We start from the raw sequence: 25,798 nt of genomic DNA on the forward strand, positions 1-25,798 counted from the left end.
AGAATCCCATGAGGGGCTCAATTTCACAACCTTGAGATCAGACCTGAGCCAAAACCAAGTGTTGGACACTTAACCGACTGCACCACCCAGGTTCCCCAACCATTTTCCCTTCTTTAATTTGATTAGTTTATATCTGTTTTTTTATTGAGTGGAAACTCCTCAATTTCTGTATAAAATATGGGAGAAAAACAAAGAACATACAGAATATTCTGTATTTGAGATGCTGCAAGGGTCTCTATGGTTGCAAGGAAGGTGGTGTGGGTACACGTGTGTGTGTGTATGTGTGTGTGTGTGTGTGTGTGTGTAAAACTATATATTGAGGATAATTCCTAATCCTATTATTCTTGAGGAACTAGAACTGTGGTTACACAATCACTCTAAATACTCTGTGTCACAGTCTCCTCCCTCCAACAACTGTATGCACTATTTGTTGTTGAGAAGATAAGGAAAAAAATATGCTTTTAAGAGAATGGGATTTGGTGGCTGACTGACCTAGTGGCAGATGGTATCTGTGAGATTTTGAGCAATGTAGAGGTCTCAACTGGAAAATGGTAATAATAAAACCTTTATCAGACTGTTGTTGTATTAAGTGAAATGATATACATAAAATAGCCTATAATGACCAGCACACAGTCAGAAAAATACAAATATTTACTAAGCATCTCTAAATGTCTTAAGCATTTTTTTTGTGATCTAAGTATCCCAATAAATGTATATCCTATATTGTCTCAAAACATATTACCTGCTGCTGTTGTTATATTTTCATTTTACTGCTAATTTTTATAAAGCTTTTTTGGGGGGAAAGATTGAAACAAACACACAATTATTTTAAGAATGGAAGCTTTTGCCTTTTTCATTGACTAGCTACATTTGACTATTGTCAGTATTTTGCCTTTCTCAAATTGGTTCACAAGTCCCCGTTTTGTGCCCTCTCAGCTGCTTAGAAATGCGGCCGAAAACTTTTAGTACTGTGATAGACAGGCCTTGCTATGTTCTGAGTACATCCAAGTGAAATAGCTCTATAGCACTTGCTTTTTATCTATCAGTGCAAATGCTACAAGTACAGTGTCCTAACTGTTTTTAACTGAAGCCTTACAAGTAGAAGTAGTGTTTTATTTAAACCATACCAAGGGTGAGAATTATCACAGCACCATACTTAAAGATGAATGTACTTTTCTTCATGTTTATAATGCTGGTAAAGAAGCACCTCCTATCCTTGCAAAACTGGCTTCTCATAATTGAAGCAAAACAAGATATATATCATGACCATTTTTTTGTAGACTCTTGGGTCAACCTCACAAAAGGCTTAGTACTGTGCCTGTGAAACGCTAGACTGCTACGTCAGTCAATTATAACCTTGCCATAAGAGACACTCATGGGGAAAGAATATACAGTACAGAGGTCTTAGAAATGGCAAATACCAATAGTATAACATTAGTATTTATTATAATATGTCACAACTGGTAACACCATGACTTGCTTCCCAAAATGTGCAATATATTTATATTTAAGGGATTATGTATATGGTTTGGGGAGGCAAATGTAAAATTAACACTGTTTTGTACAAAGAATTGAGCAGCTAATGATAATTTTTATGTTATTTATCAATAAATGCCTCCAAATTATAAATTATGAAACAGAAAATACTATTTCTGATAGTCTAATTCAAAGATAGAGCTTCCATACATTTTGTGTTATATTGTTATCACATATACAATCTTAGCCAATATCAACCTACTCAACTAATGGAAATTATTATTAAATGGAAGGATCATGAAGTAGATTAGCTACAGCAATAACCTGGAGAGAAGTGGTCAGGTGACTAGAGGAATGGGAATGGAAATGGAGCAAAGGGATTGCCTTGGTGAGATGTAGAAGTTTAATGGACAGGATTTAGCAACTGATGTTTAAGAACTGTGATAAGTCTGAGATTTTATCCTACTTGCAAGCTAATGAGTTAGTCTGCCACGGTTTTATAGATGCTGGCTAAAAACGTAAGAGTCCGGGGTCAGAGGTGAATGCCTTTATTACCCATCACAACAGAAGTAGCCAGAGTATCATCATTTTCTTGAGGTGATTCTCTAAGCCCTAATTCCCATAGGGAAGTGCAGGTGATACCTACACAGCCAGCCGATTGCATTACAGAAGAGGAATCCAGGATTTAGGGAACGTGAATCTTTTATAATAGGCAGTAAACATGTCTTTCCTTTGCTCCAGAATGAGACACTATCTCTAACCAAGGCTATAAGCACACTTGCCCTTTGCTTTAGACAAAGAAACTACTTTTATCTTCTAAGGCTTTTCCCTCTATAAAAATCCTTGAAATACAGTCTCAGACAAAAAGCAGTTAATGCCTGCTTCTAAAATGTACAGAAATGTGAGACTTGTAAGCTCCCAACAGTGCTTGAATGTAGGCAGATTAACACAAGGACAAGGGATAAAAACAGTAAGGTTTTGAGTATAACTAGGAAGATGGGGACTATTAGCAGTAGTGATAGAGAAAAAGAAGACAAAATAAATTGTAGTGCCAGTCATTTCTTATTAAGTCTGAGGTGCTCCATAAATATACGTTGAAAATATGACATTAGAGTTGAAACTTTGGATATATATTTGAATATTACTCCACAGAGCTATTTGAAGAAGTCATCAGAGTCCACAAAATTAAGAGAAAAAGAGACAAGTGAAAGAAAGCGTTATGGTATCACCTGAAGAAACTTCGTAGCTAGGAGGCAAGGTAGGAAAAAGAAGGAAAAGCAAAAGCAAATGGGAAATAATGTTCTAGAAGCTAAATGAAAAAGCTGTTTCACTGGCAGTTTCAAGAACTGAAAAAAGAAAATAAGAGCAGTACACATGTGCTCTTTTAGTACTCAATCTTTTTTTTTTAAAGATTTTATTTACTTATTTGTCAGAGAGAGAGGGAGCACAAGCAGGGGGAGCAGCAGGCTCCCCGCTGAGCAAGGAGCCCAACTCAGGACTTGATTCCAGGACCCTGAGATCATGACCTGAGCCAAAGGCAGACGCTTAACCGACTGAGCCACCCAGGTGTCCCAGTACTCAGTCTTTTATGCATGGGGATACATATATTTATTAAATATTTAAGTTTGCTGAAGAAACCAGAAAAGATGAATAAGTCTGATTTCGGGGAATAAAGGAATAAACAGGGCCACTGGAAGCCAGGATGGTAGACATAATTGATAAGTGATGAGTAGAGAAAGTTGTTGGGACAATTAATTTTTAGGGTAATGGGATTTGTAAGGGAAAAGCCTTAGAAGATAAAACTATATTAATACTAGTCTTTTTGTTTTTGTTCTGTTGTTTTGTTTTTCTTTTTGAAGAAATGGAGAGACTCATTAATGATTCTAATAGGAATAGAGTTTCACAAGACAGAGGGGTTGATTGATAATGTAAAATCCCAAAGAGAGAGAAAAGGATGGAGTCAAGAACACGGGATGTTTACCTTAGAAGAGGCAGGACACATTAACATGCAATGATATTTCTAGGTGGAAACAAGAGAACCAAAAGGAGCCTGAAACATATGGTCTCTATTTTTGCAGTAAGATAGGCAATGAGATCATAAAGATGGAAATTTTAAGGGTGGGAAAGGCGGGGAAGGAATTTATATTTATTTATTGAATAATCTGTGGTTAATCATCCCATTTTATTGATGTTAAGCGTATATGTCAGATTGCATTTTTGCCTAAAGTCACAGAAGACATGAACAGACATTTCTCCAAAGAAGACATACAAATGGCCAGCAGACACATGAAAAAATGCTCAACATCACTCGGCATCAGGGAAATACAAATCAAAACCACAATGAGATACCACCTCACACCAGTCAGAATGGCTAAAATTAACAAGTCAGGAAATGACAGATGTTGGCGGGGATGCGGAGAAAGGGGAACCCTCCTACACTGTTGGTGGGAATGCAAGCTGGTGCAGCCACTCTGGAAAACAGTATGGAGGTTCCTCAAAAAGTTGAAAATAGAGCTACCATATGATCCAGCAATTGCACTACTGGGTATTTACCCCAAAGATACAAAAGTAGGGACCCGAAAGGCTACGTGCACCCCGATGTTTATAGCAGCAATGTCCACAATAGCCAAACTGTGGAAAGAGCCAAGATGTCCATCAACAGATGAATGGATAAAGAAGATGTGGTATATATATACAATGGAATATTATGCAACCATCAAAAGGAATAAGATCTTGCCATTTGCAACGACGTGGATGGAACTGGAGGGTATTATGCTGAGCGAAATAAGTCAAACAGAGAAAGACATGTATCATATGACCTCACTGATATGAGGAATTCTTAATCTCAGGAAACAAACTGAGGGTTGCTGGAGTGGGGGGTGGGGCGGGAGGGATGGGGTGACTGGGTGATGGACACTGGGGAGGGTATGTGTTCTGGTAAGCGCTGTGAATTGTGCAAGACTGTTGAATCTCAGATCTGTACCTCTGAAACAAATAATGCAATATATGTTAAGAAAGAAAAAAAGAAGAAGAAGAATGTAGCAGGAGGGGAAGAATGAAAGGGGGGAAATTGGAGGGGGAGAAGAACCATGAGAGACAATGGACTCTGAAAAACAAACTGAGGGTTCTAGAGGGGAGGGGGTTGGGAGGATGGGTTAGCCTGGTGATGGGTATTGAGGAGGGCACGTTCTGCATGGAGCACTGGGTGTTATGCACAAACAATGAATCATGGAACACTTTATCTAAAACTAATGATGTAATGTATGGGGATTAACATAACAATAAAAAAATTAAAAAAAAAAAACCACAATGAGATACCACCGCACAGAAGTCAGAATGGCTAAAATTAACAAGTCAGGAAACAACAAATGTTGGCAAGGATGCAGAGAAAGGGGAACCCTCCTATACAGTTGGTGGGAATGCAAGCTGGTGCAGCCACTCTGGAAAACAGCATGGAGGTTCTTCAAAAAGTTAAAAATAGGGCTACCTTATGACCCAGCAATTGAACTACTAGGTATTTACCCAAAGGATACAAATGTAGTGATCTGAAGGGGTATCTGCCCCCCAATGTTTAGAGCAGCAATGTCTACAATTGCCAAACTATGGAAAGAGCCCAGATGTCCATCAGCAGATGAATGGATAAAGAAGATGCATGTATAAACAAGGGAATACTACCCAGCCATCAAAAAGAATGAAACCTTGCCATTTGCAATGACATGTTTGGAACTGCAGGGTATTATGCTAAGCAAAATAAGTCAGTCAGAGAAAGATAAATGCCATATGATTTCACTCATATGTTGAATTTAAGAAACAAAACAGATGAACATAGGGGAAAGGAAGGAAAAATAAAGTAAGATAAAAACAGAGAGGGAGGCAAACCATAAGAGACTCTTAATTATGGGAAACAAACTGAGGGTTGCTGGAGGGGAGGCGGGTGGGGGGGATGGGGTAACTGGGTGATGGGCATTGAGGGCAATTGATGTAATGAGCACTGGGTGTTGTATGCAACTGATGGATCACTAAAATTCTATCCCTGAAACTAATAATACACTATATGTTAACTATCTTGAATTTAAATTAAAAATTTTTTAAAAAAATAATTGTACTGCCAGTTTTTTGTCATAGGGTGACTTTCTGGGCATCACAGCTAGCTTGTAAACAAATCATTTGGATGGCCCAGTTTGTTACATTAACTAAAAGCCAAGTCTAAAGCATAGGTAGATAGATATAGGTATGTACACACACTATATTTATATACAAAACCACTTTCTATTCATCCAAATTCCTAAATCATACAATATTTTTAAAAATAATTCCAAGCATTTGGAAACAAGAAAAAAGTCACTTTGCTATACAAAGGAGACTGTGCATAATGTGTTTTAAAGTGAGATGGAAGAAATGAAATTTGATCTTTGAGATTAAAAATAATTCAGTATGAATCTATATTGAATTATTCTGAATGACTAGTATATTTTGCACATTCCTACACAAATTTTTATTGCTTAGTTTATCTTCATTTTAGATTCCTCTTACTTTAATTTTGATATCTCTGGAATTTAAGTCTGGGAAACTATTTCATCTTCTCTAGCCCTACCTTTTCCAGGATTGGCATTCTTTTTTTCATCTGCAGAATTCCTGTCCCATTTTTCACAACTCAAACCATAACTCGGTGTGGAGTATCCATGCGTCCCATCTCTATGGAAACCAAGATGTAAGCAGCACAAAGATTATTTTATTAGAAAGTCCACTAGAGCAGAAGAGCCAGTGCACACAATTTACTTTCAGCAAGTTTAACCTGGAAAGAATGTTTGCCTCTGTTGAGTTTCTGCAGGCAAATGGACAGCCCCTGAATGTTCCAAACAAAACAAAACAAAACAAAAACCAGGTGGTAAGACTGTGTTGGAGTTCTCATGTGCTTATGTTCAGAAAACAGAAGGTTGGTGCTTCTCTAAGTGTTAATACAGCATAACAATTCCTGCCCAAGTTTGACAATCCAATCATTTTAAACCTCTGTATCATCATCATCCTCATCATCCTCATCATCATCATCAAAGCATGATTAGAAATAGTATAAAATACTATTTCTTCACAAGAAATTTTTTACAATCTCTGTGGAAATGGATAAAAGTGGTTCCATCATTCCCTCTCCCCCTGGGACAGGGGATTTAGGCACACCAAAGGAATTCAGAGAGTTCTTTGAAGCAAGTGTGAAAATCACAATGATCAAATGGGTATTAAGGAGGGCACATTCTGCATGGAGCACTGGGTGTTATACGCAAACAATGAATCATGGAACACTACATCAAAAACTAATGATGTACTGTATGGTGACTAACATAATAAAATAAAATAAAATTTTAAAAAAAGAAAGATACAAACATATTACTTCAGGAAAAAGGCAGCATGATATAATAAAGTATCATTAGTTAAAAACTTGAAGCTACTTTCAAGGTACTACTGATAAATCGCTATAATTTGACAATTTATCCAATCTGTATTTCATCTGCATACCTGTAAAATTAAGACTTTCAAACACATATACACATGCAGGTGTTATAGAACAAGTATTCAGTGAGTGTCTAAATGTGAAATTTTAGACTTTCAGTTTTATTATCTTCATAGCATAGCACAATGTATATTGAACGAGTTAATAAATCAATACACAGAATTAACATGGGTTAGTTTTAATCATATTTAGAACAGACATCATTTCCATAAAATTTTTAAAGATGGAGCTGTACATCCATTATCCCTAAATCTCTGTGTGACTTATGTCCCAATTTCACTATTAGCTCTTCAGCCTTGGGTGTTAAGGATTGCTCTCTCCTCTGGTCCTCTCTCTAAATGTCACAGCTATTTCTGGCAGGTAAGACAACTGCTTTGGTTAGTGTGAACACACACCACTGAGAAGTGCAAGGCACCTGAGAGCGAAGGCTGCTAAAAGAGGGAAATAACTCAGGGCAAAAAAGATAGGAAACTGAAAATATAACATCCATGCATTTGTCTACTTATAATCTAATTTACATGTCAGTCATTTTTAAAAGAATATAAGGTGTTTAGAAAATGTAGTGTTGCCTCGAGCTGCACTTAATATCATGGCCACTTAATACAAAGCAGTGTCCTTGCTTGGTATTACACAGGACAATTCAGAATTGAGAGCTCAATCTCTAAGGATGGTTTATATACTCTGTATCTTGAGGCACACCAAGGAGAGAGTTTATCATTTTTCAGAAAACACTGCCATTATTCAAGTTAGAAAGAGGGCTGATGAAAGACTTTTCAAAGATTTAGAGAGATCATGAAGGCAAGCTGGCTTTTAACAAAAACAAAATATGCTTATGCAGTTTCTGACTGAATTTTTAAAGTCCAGAAACTCATCCAAAGACAAGATTTTTTTAATTGCAATGGGGAAAAACTGAATATTATCTGGACTATCAATTGTGAAATTAAGCAAAAGGGAAATTTTGCTAATGGGCGGATTTAATATTCATGAATGTGATGGTTCAGCATTTTCTCTAATGTTTCCCACAGCAAGACCACTAATTAATGATCAGCTATACAAATGGAACATATCATTGTCTGATACTATTTTTTTCTTTGCCAAGAGTTAATACTTCTTATTTTGAATATGTTTTATTATTCCACTCCACGTTTCCCTATTCCTACCCAATCATTACTTGATTTTCTTTTCATTAAGTCTTCTTATTCTCACTACAGGGTTTTTTTTTTAAAGCCTGGTTTACTATCTTGCAATCCACCAGCTGTGAATTGAGTAATGTTGTTATTTCCAAGGATCCATCTGACGTTAGCTGACTTTATGAAGCATAAGCATCAACATGAAAGACAAGACTTTTAAAATAAAATGCCTGAATCAAATGAGAGGTCAAATTTTGCAGAGTGTTTTGTGTCTTGAAAGTCTTCCTGCTGTAATTATCTGAAGCCCTTGGCTAGATAATTATTAAGGGACTCTTGCAATTGTCCCTTTTCTCCACACAGATCACCACATTAATTAAGAGACAATCACTGGAGACAGGTTGCTGTTCTGCATCTTTAAGTATTTTTAGGTCTTCATTTCCAAAAGAGAAAAAATACATTAAGAAAAAGATTGCTTCTCAGCCACATTTTCTGATATACAGATATTCTCAAAAAGGTCTCTGGAATGTACCTTAATCTTACTTCTGCACATTTTTAAAAGGAGGTCATTATGAATTTCGCACATATTTTATAACCTATAGTGTACTTATCTAATCTGATTTCACCTGAGCTAGTAAAGAAATATGAATCAGGTGCTTGTTGTGATCAAGGTGCTAAAGTTATATTTACACTAGATCACCATCTTAAGATGTGAAAGCTTAGTGAGACAAGAAGCAAACTGATGATTCATTAGCCTAAGAGCAGTACAAAACTACCTTTGGGGGCCTTCCCGGGGTTAATGTAGCGAGCAGAGAACCTGGCTCTCGGTTACGGGAATGCCAATCAAAGCTGGCCCTAGTCTTTGGAGTATGTCTTATTACATTGTGCTGTGTTAAAATAAAAATGCAAACAAAAGCAAGCAAACTGAGTGATAAGAACTTCTTCAGTTTCCTCGCCAATTTCCTTAATTACCTTTTTCTAAGACCAGCTTTCATGCCAACTAGAAGAGAAGGGATCTAAGAGGAGTGACCTAAAGTCTTCATCATCCCCATATTCTTAGATCCTAGAACAGCATATGCACCTAGTAAATACTTTGTAAATAATCATTGGTTAACTGTACTTCTATAAGTTTTTCCATGATATCCTCTGTCAGAGCCAATCTCTTTGCTATGTGCCTTGCTAAACACCTTCCCTATAGAAACACTTTCCCCTAGTTCAGCATAAACTATCATGAGATTATTGGTGTAGGCCGGAGTCCTTTGCTGGGGAGTAAGTTCTTCAGAGCAGGGATAAAATCATATTTTCATCTTTATCTTCTACAGTTCTTTGCCCAGTGCCTAGCAAATAATGCCAAGTAAAAAATATGAAACCGAATAAATATATATAAGGACACCAGTGGAGAAAACAGAAAATTAAGAGTTATTAAAAAAATAATTAAATTGTGTAAAATAGGAATCCCTTGGTGATTTATAGCAGAAATTAGGATTCAGATCCAAGTAAAAAAAAAAAGATACTATTGCCCCATAAAGATATGATTTGTTGTAAGATAGGTAAAAATATATATTGTTTGATATTAAGTGCTTACACTAAATTTAATATTTTAATTCATTTACTTTTTATGTGTAAGTATTTATAGTACATTAAGGTCAATATGCATGCCTGTCACCTGAGGTACTCATTATAAATGAAGCAGATTCCCAAGCTTTGAGCATTAATTACTGAATCAGAATCTTTGGGGGGCTAACAACAAGAATTTGAATTTTAAAAATAAGCTCTTTGGATGATTTGTAGAGATTAAAAGTGACTCTTCGTTTTTTATTTGCTATTGCAAAATTTTACACGTGCATTGACTAGTAAGTTTCCTTTCTCTGAGAAAAGATTTTTTTCTCTGGGGAAAATATAAACATAATTGGCTTTTCTGAGAGCACACATTTCTAGAAAAGCCTTGATCCCAGTGACAATATCATCCAAAGCAATGAGAGTGGCCTCTACCCCTTTGCCCTTACTCCCCTGCAGAAGGAGCCCCCCAAATCCAATTACAGATGGTCCATTTTCTATTCCTGGTGCTATCAATGGGACTCCCACCTCAGCTTAGGATTCTGGATAAAGAAGGAATGCATCAATTGTAAAGTACTTGATAATGAAAAAAAAAAAGTCATCTTTCAGAATTACAAAAAATGAATGAGTATAACCAATGTTTAAATTTAAAGTGTCTTGATTAAAGAATGAAACTTACAGAATGAAATAGAATTATAGATAATAAAGGTAGCTAATATTTTTTTGAAGATTTACTACTTGTTAGATACTCACTGGGTGATTTCTCATAACCTTAGGATGTAGGTACTAAGAGGAGGTCCACTCTACAAACATAACTAATTTACCCCAATTCAGTCAGCTTATAGGAAGTGGAACCAGGAATGTTGGGTCCGGAAACTATGCTCTCAAATACCAGGCCACATCGCCTCTCAAAGCATGACTGGATATGTGGGGAGGGGGGTGTTTAGGGATACACACATACCAGCGTGCTATTTATATTTAATCTGTCTACCAATGTTTACATTCATGGTTGGAGTTCCAGGCAAATGAGAAAATATTTGTACCTTTGAAACCACTAAAATTTTAGTAGGATTCATTAACAGTCTCTACCCCCTGTGTATTTCTGCAGTACCTTTAAAGTTTAACAGGTGGGAACTTTTATATGAATCAAACACAAGTACAAACAACATGGAAGAAGAAACACTTTTTCCATTTAACATCCACTCATAAATCTCTAGTTTCCTTCGGATTTGAGTTTAAATCTTGCCCCATTTCTCAGAAATTGATCTCTTCTAACTGACTTCTATTAAAGAATTTAGAAAAAGAAAAAAGACTGAATACAATGCAAGTGATTGTTCTAATAATGTTTCATTCTCCCATTCTCTCTCTCTAGAGCATACCATCTGTTCTCAAATCATTTAATAACGGTCCTTCAGCATGCTTTCTTTAGTTAATATACAAGTACACAAATACACACACAAATGCACTACAGACTAGAATGCCTTTTTTGGAGGGGTTTTGGGGCCTATGTGATATCTCTATTATTTAAAAATTTCATAGCACTTATGCTCATGGGAAATTTAAAGCTTGGGAACAAAGAAAAAAGATTACTATATATTTAAAAAAATTTTTTTTTAAACAGGCTTACCAATGATTAAATTATCTGAGAGAAAGGATCTGAGTTAGACTTTGCAATTAACTATTTGATTGGGGCCCAAATAATTTCGAGTTTTCTTTTTTTTTAAGATTTTATTTATTTATTTATTTATTTGCCAGAGAGAAAGGGAATGCACACAAGCAGGGGGAGCGGCAGGCAGCGGGACAATCAGACTCCCTGCTGAGCAGAGAGCCCGATGTGGGACTCCATCCCAGGACCCTGGGATCATGACCTGAGCCAAAGGCAGATGCTTAACCGACTGAGCCACCCAGATGTTCCCACTTTGGCGTTTTATGTTAAATTGCAGATGTTTGTTCAGTAGAAAACATAATTCCAAAAGTTCATTGATCAGTAAAATATCAACTAGTTTTGCAACTATAAGCCAATTCATTTTAGAATTCCTTTGACTGTTTCTATAAATCTTTATTCCTCAAATTCTCCTTCCAACCAGTCTTACTAGCTTCCTGGTTCCCGTATTAGTTGAATACAATCTTTTACTCCTATCCATGTTACTTGTGTGTGAAAGACATTTTCTTACTTTTGAAACTATAATATATTATAGAAAGGCCAATTTCTAGGTTCACCTGAAGCATTGTTGAATTATTTTTTCCTCTTTTAGTTTTAACATTCCATATAATTTTAGATTACTTAAAAGCTCAGAAAATGTTTTATTTATAGTCTTCCTAAGTAATACAATCTGTTACCTAAATTAGATAAGTAAAATTCTTTGGAAACTTTCATACTTAAAAGTAAACACATAAAAAGGTAAGAACTATTTTTTAGATCTTTAAGTCCTACTCAATATACTTAGTAGAAACTCAACAAGAAGATTAGATGGTTTTGGTTTTTTTTTAAACATATATCCCATGGGGTGTTTCTATAAATTATTTTTATTTTTTTTAAAGATTTTATTTATTCATTTGACAGACAGAGAGGGAGAGCACAAGCAGGGAGAGGGGCAGAGGGAGAGGGAGAAGCAGGCTCCCCGCTGAGCAGGGAGCCTGACTCGGGACTCGATCCCAGAACTCTGGGATCGTGACCCGAGCTGAAGGCAGATGCTTAACTGACTGAGCCACCCAGGTGCCCCTCTATAAATTATTTTTTAAACTGATAAGAACAGATACTACACTTGATCTTAGCCAAAAGGCCGAGAAGCGATTATAAATTATTTTTTAAATAAATTATATTTTCTCTGTCATTTTGCTGTCCATTTGGAATGTATTATGTACTTTGGTGTTTTCAGAGAAAGCATGTATCCTATTCCAAGCATCTTTTCCACAGAGCACAGGTAAAAATATACCAAAATATGAACAAGAACAATGGCCAGTCATCCAATGAGGTGGCTCCAGAAGGGCAAAAGCCAGAGGATCTAAGGCAGTGAAGGGTTCTGACCACTGAGGAAGCCCTGGGGAAGTGCCTGCTCCATTTCCTTTTTCAAAAGCTTTTTATATAGAACATCAGTCAGCTTTCCTATAGAGATGAGATCAACTCCCTAGACAACTACATGTCCTCCCCCTCCCCCATCTCCAGTCTACATGCAGACCCACAGAGATTAATTAACACTTGCTCCAGGAAGAAACACAGACAATAGCATCCGATACTGGAATAGTCCTTTTGAGTAAGTATAAAACTTACGGAGGAGGAGGGAGATGTTTTGAGAGAAGAAAAAAAAGCACTGGATTTTATTGCATAAAGCCAAAGAAATTTGTATCTGTGATAAAAGTATGAAGAAAACATACATTTTTTTGAAAAAAAAAAAAAAAAAAAACCAACAATGAAATTTTGTCCTGATAATCTACTGTTTTTGTGTCAGTGGTCTGTTTCTTAAGAGGCTTGTGTAAAATGAACAACTGTAACTAAAACATTACTATTATGGCATGTGGGAGAGATCGGAGAACCTTCAACACATGGACGGTTGTGATGCACAGGTAGACACACACTTATAAAGGCACAAAGAGAGTGGTATTCCTGTTCAGTATGGTATACAGCATTTTATGAAATACAGTTATAAGTATAGTTTATTTCTTTCAAAATATAATACAGTCAGATTTTAAAAAGCTCTACTCCAAGATGGATACTTAACAATTTAAACTCAGGATTCCTTGTTTTTTTGAAGAAATTTATGGAAACAAATTCTTTTGAGAACATGGCTGAATCCGAGCCATTTCAATAAGCAGATTCCACATTTACTTTTGAATGAGAACTCTGGAAGCTGTCAGGACCTACCAGTTGCAATTTTTCTACTACAGAGTTATTTTCTTTAAAGAAATGAGAAGTGTTTTATGGACATTACTTAACAATTTCTTCTCATAGCATTCCAGGAAGACAAAAAATGTGCACACATTAACTCAACAAGCATTGGGATGTTTCTCCCTAATAAATTTCATTCATGCAATAAATCCCACCTTTAGCAACATTCCCCAATAAACCTTAATATTCATAAGCTCATGCATGTTCAAATTTGTATTAAAAGATTTTTACATTGTGAAAATGTGTATATAAGCGTTCTGTGACCAAAAACATCACCAGTTTTATTGTTGCTGTTCTGTTTTTAAAAACCTTGTTTCTTACACATTTTTGGTCATAAATCATAAGTGACATAAATAGGGCAATGTTAATCCCTTTTGAATAAAATTTAACTGCCTTGCCACAAGTCTATACATAAATCCTTTTGACTGTGACTTATATGATCTGGAATCGTTCTTATCTCCAGCCTCTGTGTCTTCCTTTCTCTCTCAGACTTGCTCTAGCTAGACTCTCTCTCAGACTAGTCTAGTTAGTCTAGTCTCTTTCATGCCTTTAAAACCACCAGATTCTCCTTCTCACGTAAGTTTGCTCTGCCTTCTGTCCTGCATTTCCATCACCCCACCCCCAGTTTTTTTTTCTCTCTCTCTCTCTCATCACAGGTTCGGCTCCTCCTCTCCCTTCCCATCTCAATTTAAATGTGACCTTCCTGTATAAACTTTCCATAAACTGGATTGTCTGAAACCAAGTGGCTAATGGGCTTCTATTTTCATTATGTGCTCAAAGTATCTATTTTATGATGCTTTGTTAAAAATAAATAAATAAAAAAAAGGGAAGGGAGGTGATCTCCAGAGAATGGAAGTGTTGGTATAGAGGTGCAAGAGGGGAAACAGTGGTCTGTTCCCCAGCCTGGCTCTTGGGAGCTTAAGAAGGAAGAGAGAGAAGACCACAGCAAATGCTGAAGGCACTGTTTTGATTGAGATCACAAGACACAGGAAGCAAGGTCAGGGGCAAGGGTGGCAGTGGAAGGATTCCTCTCTTAGTAACTTGAGGGCAGCAGATTTCAAAAAGCAAAGCAAAGCAGATAAAAGTGAGCAGACTTGTTCTTGAGCACATGTGAGATACCCTTGGAGATTCCAATAAATCAGTTGGGAGGCCGAGGGGAGGCTCAGGCCCTGCAGATGGAGTTCCGCAATGGAGGGGAATCATGTTTATCCTCTGGCTGTCAGATCTGAAGTTACTTGGGTTAAGTAAGTGACCCCTGGGATGGTAACAGCCAGCGATTATCAGCAGTTGCGGATCCGTTTCTATACTAAGGCAGATAACAGCATGCAGGAATTATCAAAAGCCACAAATCAATCCCAGTGTCTTGTCATGCATCCACATAGCACTTCTCCCTTTCCTCACAGCTACTTAATGGATACTGGCAAGGTGTCAAAAAGACAAACTAAGAAGCAAGGACAAATGATGCTCCCCAATTTAAGGTGAGTCATCAGTCAGGCTTGTTATCTCAGGGAATTTAGTCTGTTTTTTAGCTGGGTTTATTTTAGTACAGCCATAAATCTAGCTGTAATTAGTCTCTACGTCCAATGACTCAATACATTTAAGCATTTCACTTGACTCTCAACCGTGAAAAATTGCAACTGATTTGACAATACTAATATGCTCTCACTGGCATGCATGTGATACTATCGGGACACGTGCTTCCAGGGTCTTCTTCTTTCTTGTGATATTCATGGACTATCATGAACCATCTTCTCTCTCCTACTTCCCTATGGATCTAGCAGGATGCATTCGAGAGGAAAGTGATTATAGTAGAGTTTATGGCCAGTGGTTAGATTCCTCCCCCACCCCAGTATGAAACCAATAGGTTTATATGGAAACTGAACAGAGCATGGGAACTTTTTCTTCTTTTTTAGGCTTATCTACTTGAAATGTTACCTTAGTTAATGAAAACTATATGTTCTATAATTGATAAAGATTATTTTTAACTGAGATATAACAGGCAAGTTGCTGTTATAATCGCTAGGATTACCGTTTAAAACAAATAGGTAAATGTAATTTTTTAATCTGGAATCAAGTTAAAGCAAATTATGCTTTATATTAAATCACATTTAACAAGTCTTAAAAGTAATAGTAAATGTTTCTAAACTTAAAAAAATGTATTTGATACCTTGTGGCTATTCCTGCACATGTTCAAGATTTTCATTTGTCCAAGGGTTTTTATTCACCCACAGAATCAAAATATCAAGGCTTAATAAGGTTTCATCAAGTGCTAATATAACATCTAAGTTTGTATTAATTAACTTGTAAAGGAGATAATAATGACATTCAAAGGAAGAGGCATCATCTGTGGACAGCTCCATTTCCATATTTCAAGAAAACTATTAAAACATTTATAGCACTGGGAGTGACTCATGGGTTTGTGTGCTCACTTGCGTGGCCATCCTGTGTAACAGTGGGAGGTTTACAGTGATAAAGTTCAGCCAGCCATTTCGTCTCCAACTGGGGCTCAGGCAAGTGTACTTTACGGTTCTGATAAAAATTTTAAAAAACCAAACCAAACAAAAAACAGTGCACTATTTGTCAGCCCATGTTAAAAATTATTCAGCGGACCTAAAAAGTCACTGATTTTGAAAGTAAAAAGGCACAAATATATAAATGCAAAGTAAATTATTGAAGGATTTTAAAGGCTTGTTCTAAACATAATTATCATAAAATGCAAATAGAAAATAACTCTCAGCCTATATTGGTTATTATATTTTCATTTCATCAGTTCCACTAAGGCAAATATATGACTTTTTTAAATACCAAAAAAAAAAAACTTTCATAAAGTATACTCTATATGACTACTGGGTAAGACTGTTTATGATTATTAGCATGGGAAAAATATAAGCACTTAGATACTTTTCATAACTTCAAATTATTAAATATATTTAACAAAAGAGAAACCTTATTTTATCAATAGTTTGAAATCTTCAATACATCTATAACCCCAAAACATGCAATGCTAATTTCTCCTGAAAATAACAGCTTTAAAATAATTTAAGCTTAATATTCTCCTAACCTGCTTTGTGAAACTTAAGATAAAATATAGTCCTTCAGAACTCCTGACAAAAGGGGATAGAAAAGAAATAAAGATGTTTATAGTATTTAGGGAAAGTTGAAAGGTGGCCTTTGTCATATTTTCTTTACATTGTAAAAGAGTAAATGGTAGTTTTCTAGGGAGCCTGTGAAATTGCTAAAACTGAATGTTTGGATGTACATGTAGAATGTGGAGTTATATTCTTTAATATTTTCAAAGGAAAACTGAAAGCAATTTTTTAGAAAGTATCCAACTCTAAATGAATATTATAAGAAACCTAAACTTATAAGAATAATATATTTCAAAAGGCCTAGATGACATACAATATAAAAATAACTATAAATAGTACATTTATTTTCATTTTAAGTGCAGTTGTCTAGGATTTCAAGCACCCTTCTCTCTTTGACCTATTTTCATGTTCAGCAAATGGGTAAGCAAAAAATTAAGTGGAATAATTGGAAAGAACCATTAAATAAATCAGCATCTGATAACCTAAACAATAGTAATACGAGATAGAAATTTCATGAATTATTGGGCTTATTAATGGCCTAATGTTCTAATAATAAACATAATGGTTTATTCAACTAATTGCAGCTGTCATTCTTAGAGGCTATTAACAACTTAAGAGAGTGAATTACACCCAAATAAAGGGTACATTTGTATAGATATTTGTTCTTATTACTAGCCATTTATTCACTAATATCTCTTATTTACTTATTTACTTAATGAGGGGGGAGCAGTGAGGGGAAAGAGACAAGCAGGCTCCCTGCTGAGCAGGAAGCCAGAGGTGGGCTCTATCCCAGGACCCTGAGATCATGACCTGAGCAGAAGTCAGATGTTTAACTGACTGAGCCACCCAGGGGCCCCTCACTAATATCTTTTAGGCACCAATTACGAAGATGGCTAGAAATATAAATTCTGTGTATACAAAAAGAGAACCAGCTGGTCATTTAATAAAATCAGGTATATAATGCCAAAAAACAATTTTTATCTGGGTGCTAAGGCAATCTGGACTGGACGAATCTATTTCTTGTTGGAGCCATGTCAGCTTATAGTTTCAAACACATTTACACTGTAAGTTGGTTTATTACTTTTCACCCCTAGTGTCTTAAACACACTATATACACTTGCAGCAGTATAAGACATTTTTGATGGAAGGAGAAAGATTAAAACATAGATGTTTATTTCAGAGATGCTGAAATGGTTTATAAAAACTCTGTGACTATAAGGAATACATACATAATGCAATGTATCAGGAAATGTGAGCCCTACCATGGGTGGCCTTTGGCTGTACTTTAACAATGATTAAAATATTCAAAGATGATTATGAAAGAGAGGTCTTGGAAGCCACAGAAAATAACTGATGTTTAATGCTGTTCTGTGGACCAGTAGCAATAGATGAGAGCACAAACACATTTATCCCAGAAAAAGAATATTATCTAACCATCAGAGTTCAAGTGGATTCAGCATAAGTGAGCAAAGCATGAAACAGATTTGCAGTGAAAAACAGTGATGTTCAAGTGCCTAGTCTCAGGTTCTCGCTCATTTCCTTTCCATCAGCTAATTTGTTTGATATCTAGTCTTTTTATGATGCAGTATGTAAAAAAAAAAAGTCATTATTACAGAAGTTTTAAACATACGTTGCACATTAATTGTGCTCATATAATCACAAACAAGCAGGCAAACACTTCACTGAGCTTTATCAACTTCTCTGCCTACACTTCCACATTGGTTTTGTGAATTTTGGTGTAACCTACATTGAGAATGACTCCCTCTATTTAGGGCCCCAGGAAATAAATAATGCTGATTTAACTGGGACTTTTTGTATCTTCTCTTAGAGTAAGAAAATTTAATCAATAATCTACCTTTTGAGGAATCCATTTAGAAACATGTATAAAAAAAGCATGCTATATACTTTGGCGTTCTTTCTTATGAGAGAAAAAAAGACAAAACTGAGATCCACACAGGGGAAACAATCCAATTTACAGACCTGTCTATTTATATGTTTCCAGACTTACAACTGAACAGTACTCTTTTTAAAAGTGTTTAAGTGTTTTTATTTATAATGCAGCTCCTTTCTCTACAAGAAGCTATTTTATACATGCATACTATCATCATTTCCATTACTTATAGTTACATATATCTCCCATTTAATTTATCCTTTTAACCCTATTTTATTTATTTGCTAATATTTTAGTATAATTATGTTTAGTGTAATTAATAAAACATGAAAATACAAACTACTACCATTAGGAAGGAAATACTTAAGATCTTAAACTCTTTCATGCAAAGGAAGATAGTGGTTTGCCAAGAACCACAAGCTTTTTAAACTTGACTTTTATCTGTGCCAGCTGCAGGTTCAAAAGAAAACCATTTGAAGTGAAGAGATGGCAGTTGTCTGGTGGATTATTCTTCCTCATGCCACTTTACCTAGAAGTGTTGCCTTTCCTTATAAAACCCTAATAACAGACAAACACCATGAACCTGGGTAGGCACAGCCAGTCACTATCTTAAGGTCCACTTGGTATGAGGTATATACACAGAGGACTAAAAGGGTCATGTGAACAGTATGGTCCCACTGGCTGGGAGTCAGAGTGGATATGTGTCTGAATATGGTCTGGAACAAAAGGACAAGTATTAGAGGAACTCCTAAAATTACATCTATTATTTAGGAACTGGGTCAAGAAAGAATATAATTACATATCTACTATATTCACATGGCGCTCATTCATCAGAGAGCTCTTCTAAGAAAACAGATGACAGTGCATAAAAATAAATGCTATTTCCTTCTCAACTCCAAAGTACATTAAACTTGACATGGGATATTTTCTAGATAAAAAGCAGTTATATAATCTAATATCAGCTTTAATTTCTCAAATATCCATTTTCTGCTATAAGAAATGGACAAAGCCATTTGTATTCATGCACATTTGTTGTATCTTATTCTTTGTTTTTCATTTAGATAAATAGGCTTTTATACCCGAGGTGCTACGGGAAATCCCAAAGCTCAGAAAATCACTAACAAGGTTGGAAGGAACTGACCATTATGAAAGCTGAAGCATGCAGCTCCTGCGAACGTGGCTCAGTGCTTGTGTCACAGGGTCATCGGTGGAGCGGCTGTTCAACAAGTTCTATTGGAACTGGAGTCTCACATCCTAAATCTGAAACATCTACTCTTAATAAAGATGGTAACTTCAGGCCTTGCAAAAAACAAACAAAAATTTTGTCCTCAAATGTTATTTTTTAAATGAATTAACCCTTTGTCTTTCCTCAGACATTTTCTTTTCTTTTTTTAGTATCTTCAATAATATTTCAAGGGTTAGTCAGTGTAAACTCTAGGCTAAATACAATGCCTTGTATATTGTAGGCATTCAACTAATATGCTTTCACTAAATAAGTGAAGGATGAATGGAAAATATCATTGAATTTAAAATGGGTTTAGAGACCATCTCTAAATTAGCTGAATTATGCAGGATTAGCACACTGATATATTTTCACTAATAAATTTCATATTTTCATTAAGGAAAGGTGGTATTGGAGAGTTATATAATTGGTAGAAGAATTATCTATAGCTTCTAAACATACTCAGAGATCATGAGTTTTCCTAACATGTAACTTTTTTTTTTTTAAAGATTATTTATTTATTTATTTGACAGAGAGAGAGAGAGTGAGAGCCAGAACACAAGCAGGGGGAGTGGGAGAGGGAGAAGCAGGCTTCCCGCCGAGCAGGGAGCCCGATGCGGGGCTCGATCCCAGGACCCTGAGCCAAAGGCAGACGCTTAACGACTGAGCCACCCAGGCGTCCCAAGAGTGAAATTATGATTATAAAAATCAGCAGACCCAAACAAATAAATGAATCTTTCAGTAAAGTTTATGGATACAAAAAGGCATTCAACTTTTAAAAATCCCACTCTATAAAATCAAATGGAAAATGGTAACAGGACCAAAGCTAGTAACATAATTGCTGCCTAACTACAAGCTAATTTAATAGTTATGCTGAAACCAGTATGTTATCTCTTTTAAGATAAATAATATTTATACACCTTACTATACAGAACTATCTTCAACATGATCATACCATTGAGGAAAAAGCAAATGGAAAGATATAAAAGTTCTCACTTATTTAGTCCCAACAGATATTATTTCATTGATATTGGATTTCCATATACATACAGGTAGAATATTAACATTCCTTGCTTCTCAGTTTCACTGACAATCAAATTGCACAAATTATTTTCTGTGGTATCCAGAGATTGTATTGTTAATTGGCATCATTAACATTTTGAAATTGAGCACTAGCTGAAGGCTTGATTGGACATTGATAAGTCATGTACTTGATCTCTAAAGAGATGGAATTCATCTCTTAAAAGGCTTTATCCTTACGTTGCCTGTCACAAATTTGGAACCCATTTCTTTTAATTTGCAAGCTTTATTTTTATATTGGAAACAAGCTATAATTTTAATAATTAGAAGATGATTTGAAATGCAATGCTATCCATGGCTGCCTCTTATCCTTTGGGTTTCTTATAGATCTTTTTTAGGGATAAGAATTATGTAGAAACCAGATGCTACAATTGCCCTAATTTTTAAATCCCAAATTTCTCATTTCCATTTTGGCAAAAGAAGTCAAAAAACATGAATAGCTCTTTTTTTTTTTTTTTAAAGATTTTATTTATTTATTTGAGAGAGAGAGAATGAGAGACAGAGAGCATGAGAGGGAGGAGGGTCAGAGGGAGAAGCGGACTCCCCGCTGAGCAGGGAGCCCGATGCGGGACTCGATCCCGGGAGTCCAGGACCATGACCTGAGCTGAAGGCAGTCGCTTAACCAACTGAGCCACCCAGGCACCCATTTTTTTAAAGATTTATTTATTTATTTTAGAGAGAGAGAGAGAGAGCAGGGGGAGGGGCAGTGGGAGAGGAAGAGAATCCTCAAGCAGACTCCCCGCTGAGCACGGAGTCCAAAGTGGGGCTCGATCCCAGGACCCTGAGATCATGACCTGAGCCAAAATCAAGAGTCAGATGCTTAACCAACTGAGCCACCCAGGAGCTCCATGAATAGCCTTTTTGATCTGTCTTTCCCCTACACTAGTTCCTGCAAGACCTGTGGCTTCATTCTTTCTGCTATTGCAGGCTCACACTCTGCAGTCTTCATTTATTCTTGCCATCACTACCTTCAATCATCCTGTAGCCAATTCTTTCCAGGTCATTCTCTAACCTTTGTTTTATAGCCATAGATCTATACCTAACAGACTATTTTAAACATGAATCAAGAGTCTTCCCTTTATAATAACACCACCACTGAATCTGTAATTGTTATGCTAAACACTTACTTAACATTGAACAAATTTACTATGCCCAATGCTTTATTTAAATCCTGTGAAGTGGTAGTAACTTTTATCCTCATCTCACACAAGAAGAAACTGAGGCACAGACAGATTAAACATCTTACCCAACATCTCATAGTTGGCAAATGGTCTGTGTAACAGTAAAGATCAAGCTTTCACCCACTATATTATAAGGCTTCTTGTGTTGTCACTGTAAACCTTTCATTACATGGTCTTTACATTTGGGATCTTCAACTTCAGATTTATTTATCGTGCAGTCATGACTCTAGGTTTTCACTTGCATTGGAAGTCAACTGCTAGAAGATTAGTCTGAAGAAAATAAAGTGAGGCCATAGAGTACCTGGATGCATTAGTAAGAAGTCTGGACTTTATTGTACATGCGGTGAGTAATCATAGGAGGGTTGTAGCTGGGATTATGCACAATTGTATTTGTGGAGAGTTTTAGCTAGAGACTAGTGGAGAGATGAGGAGGCCTGCACTACATGAATGTTGATAAACTTGGGAGGAAAGACAGAATCAGAACGTATTTGGAAATGTAATATGTTGAAACAAACAGGATTTAAATGGCTCCTTATATGTCCAAGTAAAGCTCCCCTTTGCACTGATGCAGCACTACAGCCCCAGAGAGGCTTCCCAAATCCAGACGACAGCTTATCATGGCTATGCTTTTAGAATGTAAAGCGATCTATAACTTACTAATACATGCACACACAAGTCCTATATAATTAAAATTATAACACACTTACCTATTTGCAAAAATAAAATAGGTATCGTAACTCTTTACATCTCCTACTTCAGTGGGAAAGCTCGTTTTAAAATATGTCTTTTTTAGTTTTACTTCTGAAATCCTGTGATAAGCCATGCTTCATGACAGACAGGTTAGGCCAGGTTAGGAGGACCCTGGAGTCCCATAATACTCAACTAGGCCCATCCCCGACTAAGTCAAGACAATAACAAGGAATTAAGTAAAAAGCAAAACAGGGTAAAAAAAATAATACAGTAACATAAGAAAATCCCCCCAAATTATGTACCTGAGTTTATTTGTCCAGACACAAACAAAAATTTCTGGAATGGCCCACCAAAAACACTAGTTTTATTAGGATGAAATATGTATTTTTGATTAAAAATATATAGTTTGTTTGAAACATGGTTTTGATGAGGAGACGGATTTTCATTTTTTCACCCCATATGTTTATGGTTGGAAGAGTGGGGACAGCAGAAGATGGCAAAATAAGAAAAGGTAGCCCAATCAAGACGGGCACACAGTAGGTACTTTGCTGCGAAGAGCTGATAAGTGAAGAATGAAAGTCAAGGTGGTAGAGATTAGGGCTTTTATGCAAGTGACACACACAAATTGACTTGGTGAGGTGCTGATCTAAGTTGTGACTTTGACTCTGGTTCCTGACTTTGAATATTTTATTCTTATTTTATATAGAACCATATAATGAAAAATATACCACACACAGAATTCCTTGGCCTTAAAAATATCTCTACAAGTTCTAATAATTTAGATTGAATGAAGAGGACAATTGCTTCCACTTGGTTAGGCACCTGGACGGATCAGACTCTGGGGCTGGGGGGCGCAGGGGGTCTACCTCGTTTAGGAAATTTTTGCAGACAAATGAAAACTCTACCTCATCCCCCATCAAAGCTTCTGTATCTCAAGATGGAGGCAAGAAGGCTGACATCCAGAGTAGGAACTCAGATACGCCCTTTCATTTGAAGCTGACGTGGAATGGTCTTATCCTAAAAACACATGCCAAGCTCTCTTAAACAGACACATAATTATTTCCATCCCTGGATTTTAGAAATGTAACTTTGATAATCCCACTCTCCATTTCCAGAGCAGTAATAAAATCCAACACTCATTGGGTGTTCCATATGTGCCAGGCACATTTCTAAACAGTTAATAGGTGTTTGTTTGAGGTAAGTATTCCTACTGTCCTCCTTTTGGAAGATTTGAGAGAGAGGCAAAATGACTTGCCCACGGTGGCACAGTCGGTAAATGGGAAAGCAGAACTCTACATCGACACCAACCAGAGATCACTGTTCTCCTGTGTTCGCTCTATGCCACCTAAGAAATTAAAGCAAATTAAAAGTATGCCATGGACTATTAACCTGAAACAGGCAGGCAGAAGAAATCTCAGAAAAAAAATCGCAATATTTGACAGAACATTGTAAGTAGTTAAAGAACAGTTTGTATAAACAAAGTGGTCTTTTTATGAACTTTTCATGAGAAATTTTAAGTGTGTTTGGTTGTTATTTTCCCAAGTCTGTGACTGAAGGGCCTTTGTTCACTGAAATACTTCACATGCTTCCTCCGTCTGTTGTAGGGGCATTTATTTCTCTTCAGATACCACAGGCCCTACTGATATCCGTGTACTAAGTTTCTTTGTTTTGTTATGTTTTGCCATTGTGAAACAGCATAGGAAACAGATATCTGTAACCATGCCCATGCATAACTATAAATAAGTAATATTTTCATATTACATAACAGGAACTTATTATATATATATTATATACTATGCTCGTTAATCTATAAAGTAAGATAAAATCACCATTTGAAGATAAAACAGTAAGTGGATACATTGGTGCTACAAAGTTTATGACTTGCTTGTCGCAAATAAATTTGGAGGCTGATATAGGGAGTATAATGGTTAAAAGCATGGGATTTCGAGTTTGACATGTCTGTGAATTCTAATTACTAGGTCTTTGGTGAAGCCAAATTGTTTAACTTCTCAAAATGCCTACATCCTATGTTACTGTGAAAAATAAATGAGATAATACACGTAAAAGCCATAACCAAGTGCCTGGTATTAGTAAGTGCTCAAGATAGGTCAGTGATCATAATGATTTACTACCAACTCTTAATAAACAAAGAAGTTTAAAATACTGTGTTTCTTAAAAAAAAAAAAATACTGTGTTTCTTGGTGCGTCTGAGTGGCTCAGTTGGTTGAGCATCTGATTCTTGGTTTTGGCTCAGGTCATGAACTCAGGGTAGAGAGGCTGAGCCAAGCCCCATGTCAGGCTCCATGCTCAGTGTGGAGTCTGCCTGAGATCCTCTCTCTCTTCCCCTCCCCCTGCTCATGCTCTCTCTAGAATAAATAAACCTTTAAAAATAAAATAAAATACTGTGTTTCTTTGATTCAGTGACCCATAATTTTCCATATTTTTTTGGTTTCTACTATTGGGATACATTTCTAAGATTAGTACATATATTCTCCTCTTTGCCTGTCTCCCCAAGTTTTATTGGAGAGTATTATTAAATTAATAGTGTATCTTAGGAGTAGGTGTTAGATTCAAGACACACGGAAATCATATAATGTTGTATGTGCGGTTCAGTGGAGGAAATCAAAGGGCAATCAACCCAGAGATGAGAAGATACTACTGGTTGCTTTGAAGATTAACCCTCCAAAGCTGCTCTTTATTTTTTTACATCTCATCCAACAATGCTAATTCTGTCCCTTGTACATATCCTTATTAAATTCCTCAGCAATCATCTGCTCTATGACCAGCATAGTGCTAAATGTTAGAGATTCTGGGAAGAATGAGATGCTGTCCCTGGCCTACAGGATCTCAAAGTCTAGTAGGGGTAACAAACACATGAAGACATTCCTACATCGTAGTTGTCTATAGCAACAGACAAGGATTCAAGAAATGAAAATAATATGAAGGAAGAATTTGCTTGAGGAATTCTTATTGTATGTTTGAATGTAATTAAAGTGCCTAGCCACTGGTAGATGACAAATTTATGATTTTTGAAGTCATGTGATCCCCTCAGTCTTGAAGCTACTGAAGGTCTTTCTCACTCAAATGTGGTAA

At 36.2% G+C, this 25,798-nt stretch overlaps 1 protein-coding gene, 1 long non-coding RNA gene and 1 other non-coding gene across 7 annotated transcripts in view; 1 reads left to right on the forward strand and 2 right to left on the reverse strand.

Annotated features, from left to right (window-relative positions):
- The window catches only part of LOC118544738 (uncharacterized), a 242,257-nt gene extending 227,252 nt beyond the window's left edge, over window positions 1-15,005 (forward strand). Inside the window, exon 8 of the long non-coding RNA XR_004921746.2 lies at window positions 14,956-15,005. This is a non-coding gene — a long non-coding RNA (uncharacterized LOC118544738). The remainder of the gene's footprint in view (window positions 1-14,955) is intronic.
- Window positions 1-25,798, reverse strand: part of SNCA (synuclein alpha) — a 145,417-nt gene that overhangs the window by 45,627 nt on the left and 73,992 nt on the right. The gene's annotated exons all lie outside the window — the stretch shown is intronic.
- On the reverse strand, window positions 12,274-12,461 carry LOC118544745 (U2 spliceosomal RNA). The gene has a single exon (XR_004921750.1). It is a non-coding gene; the product is annotated as a U2 spliceosomal RNA (small nuclear RNA).

This window comes from Halichoerus grypus, chromosome 3 (genome assembly GCF_964656455.1).
Source record: "Halichoerus grypus chromosome 3, mHalGry1.hap1.1, whole genome shotgun sequence".
In the NCBI taxonomy this organism is placed as follows: Eukaryota; Metazoa; Chordata; class Mammalia; order Carnivora; family Phocidae; genus Halichoerus; species Halichoerus grypus.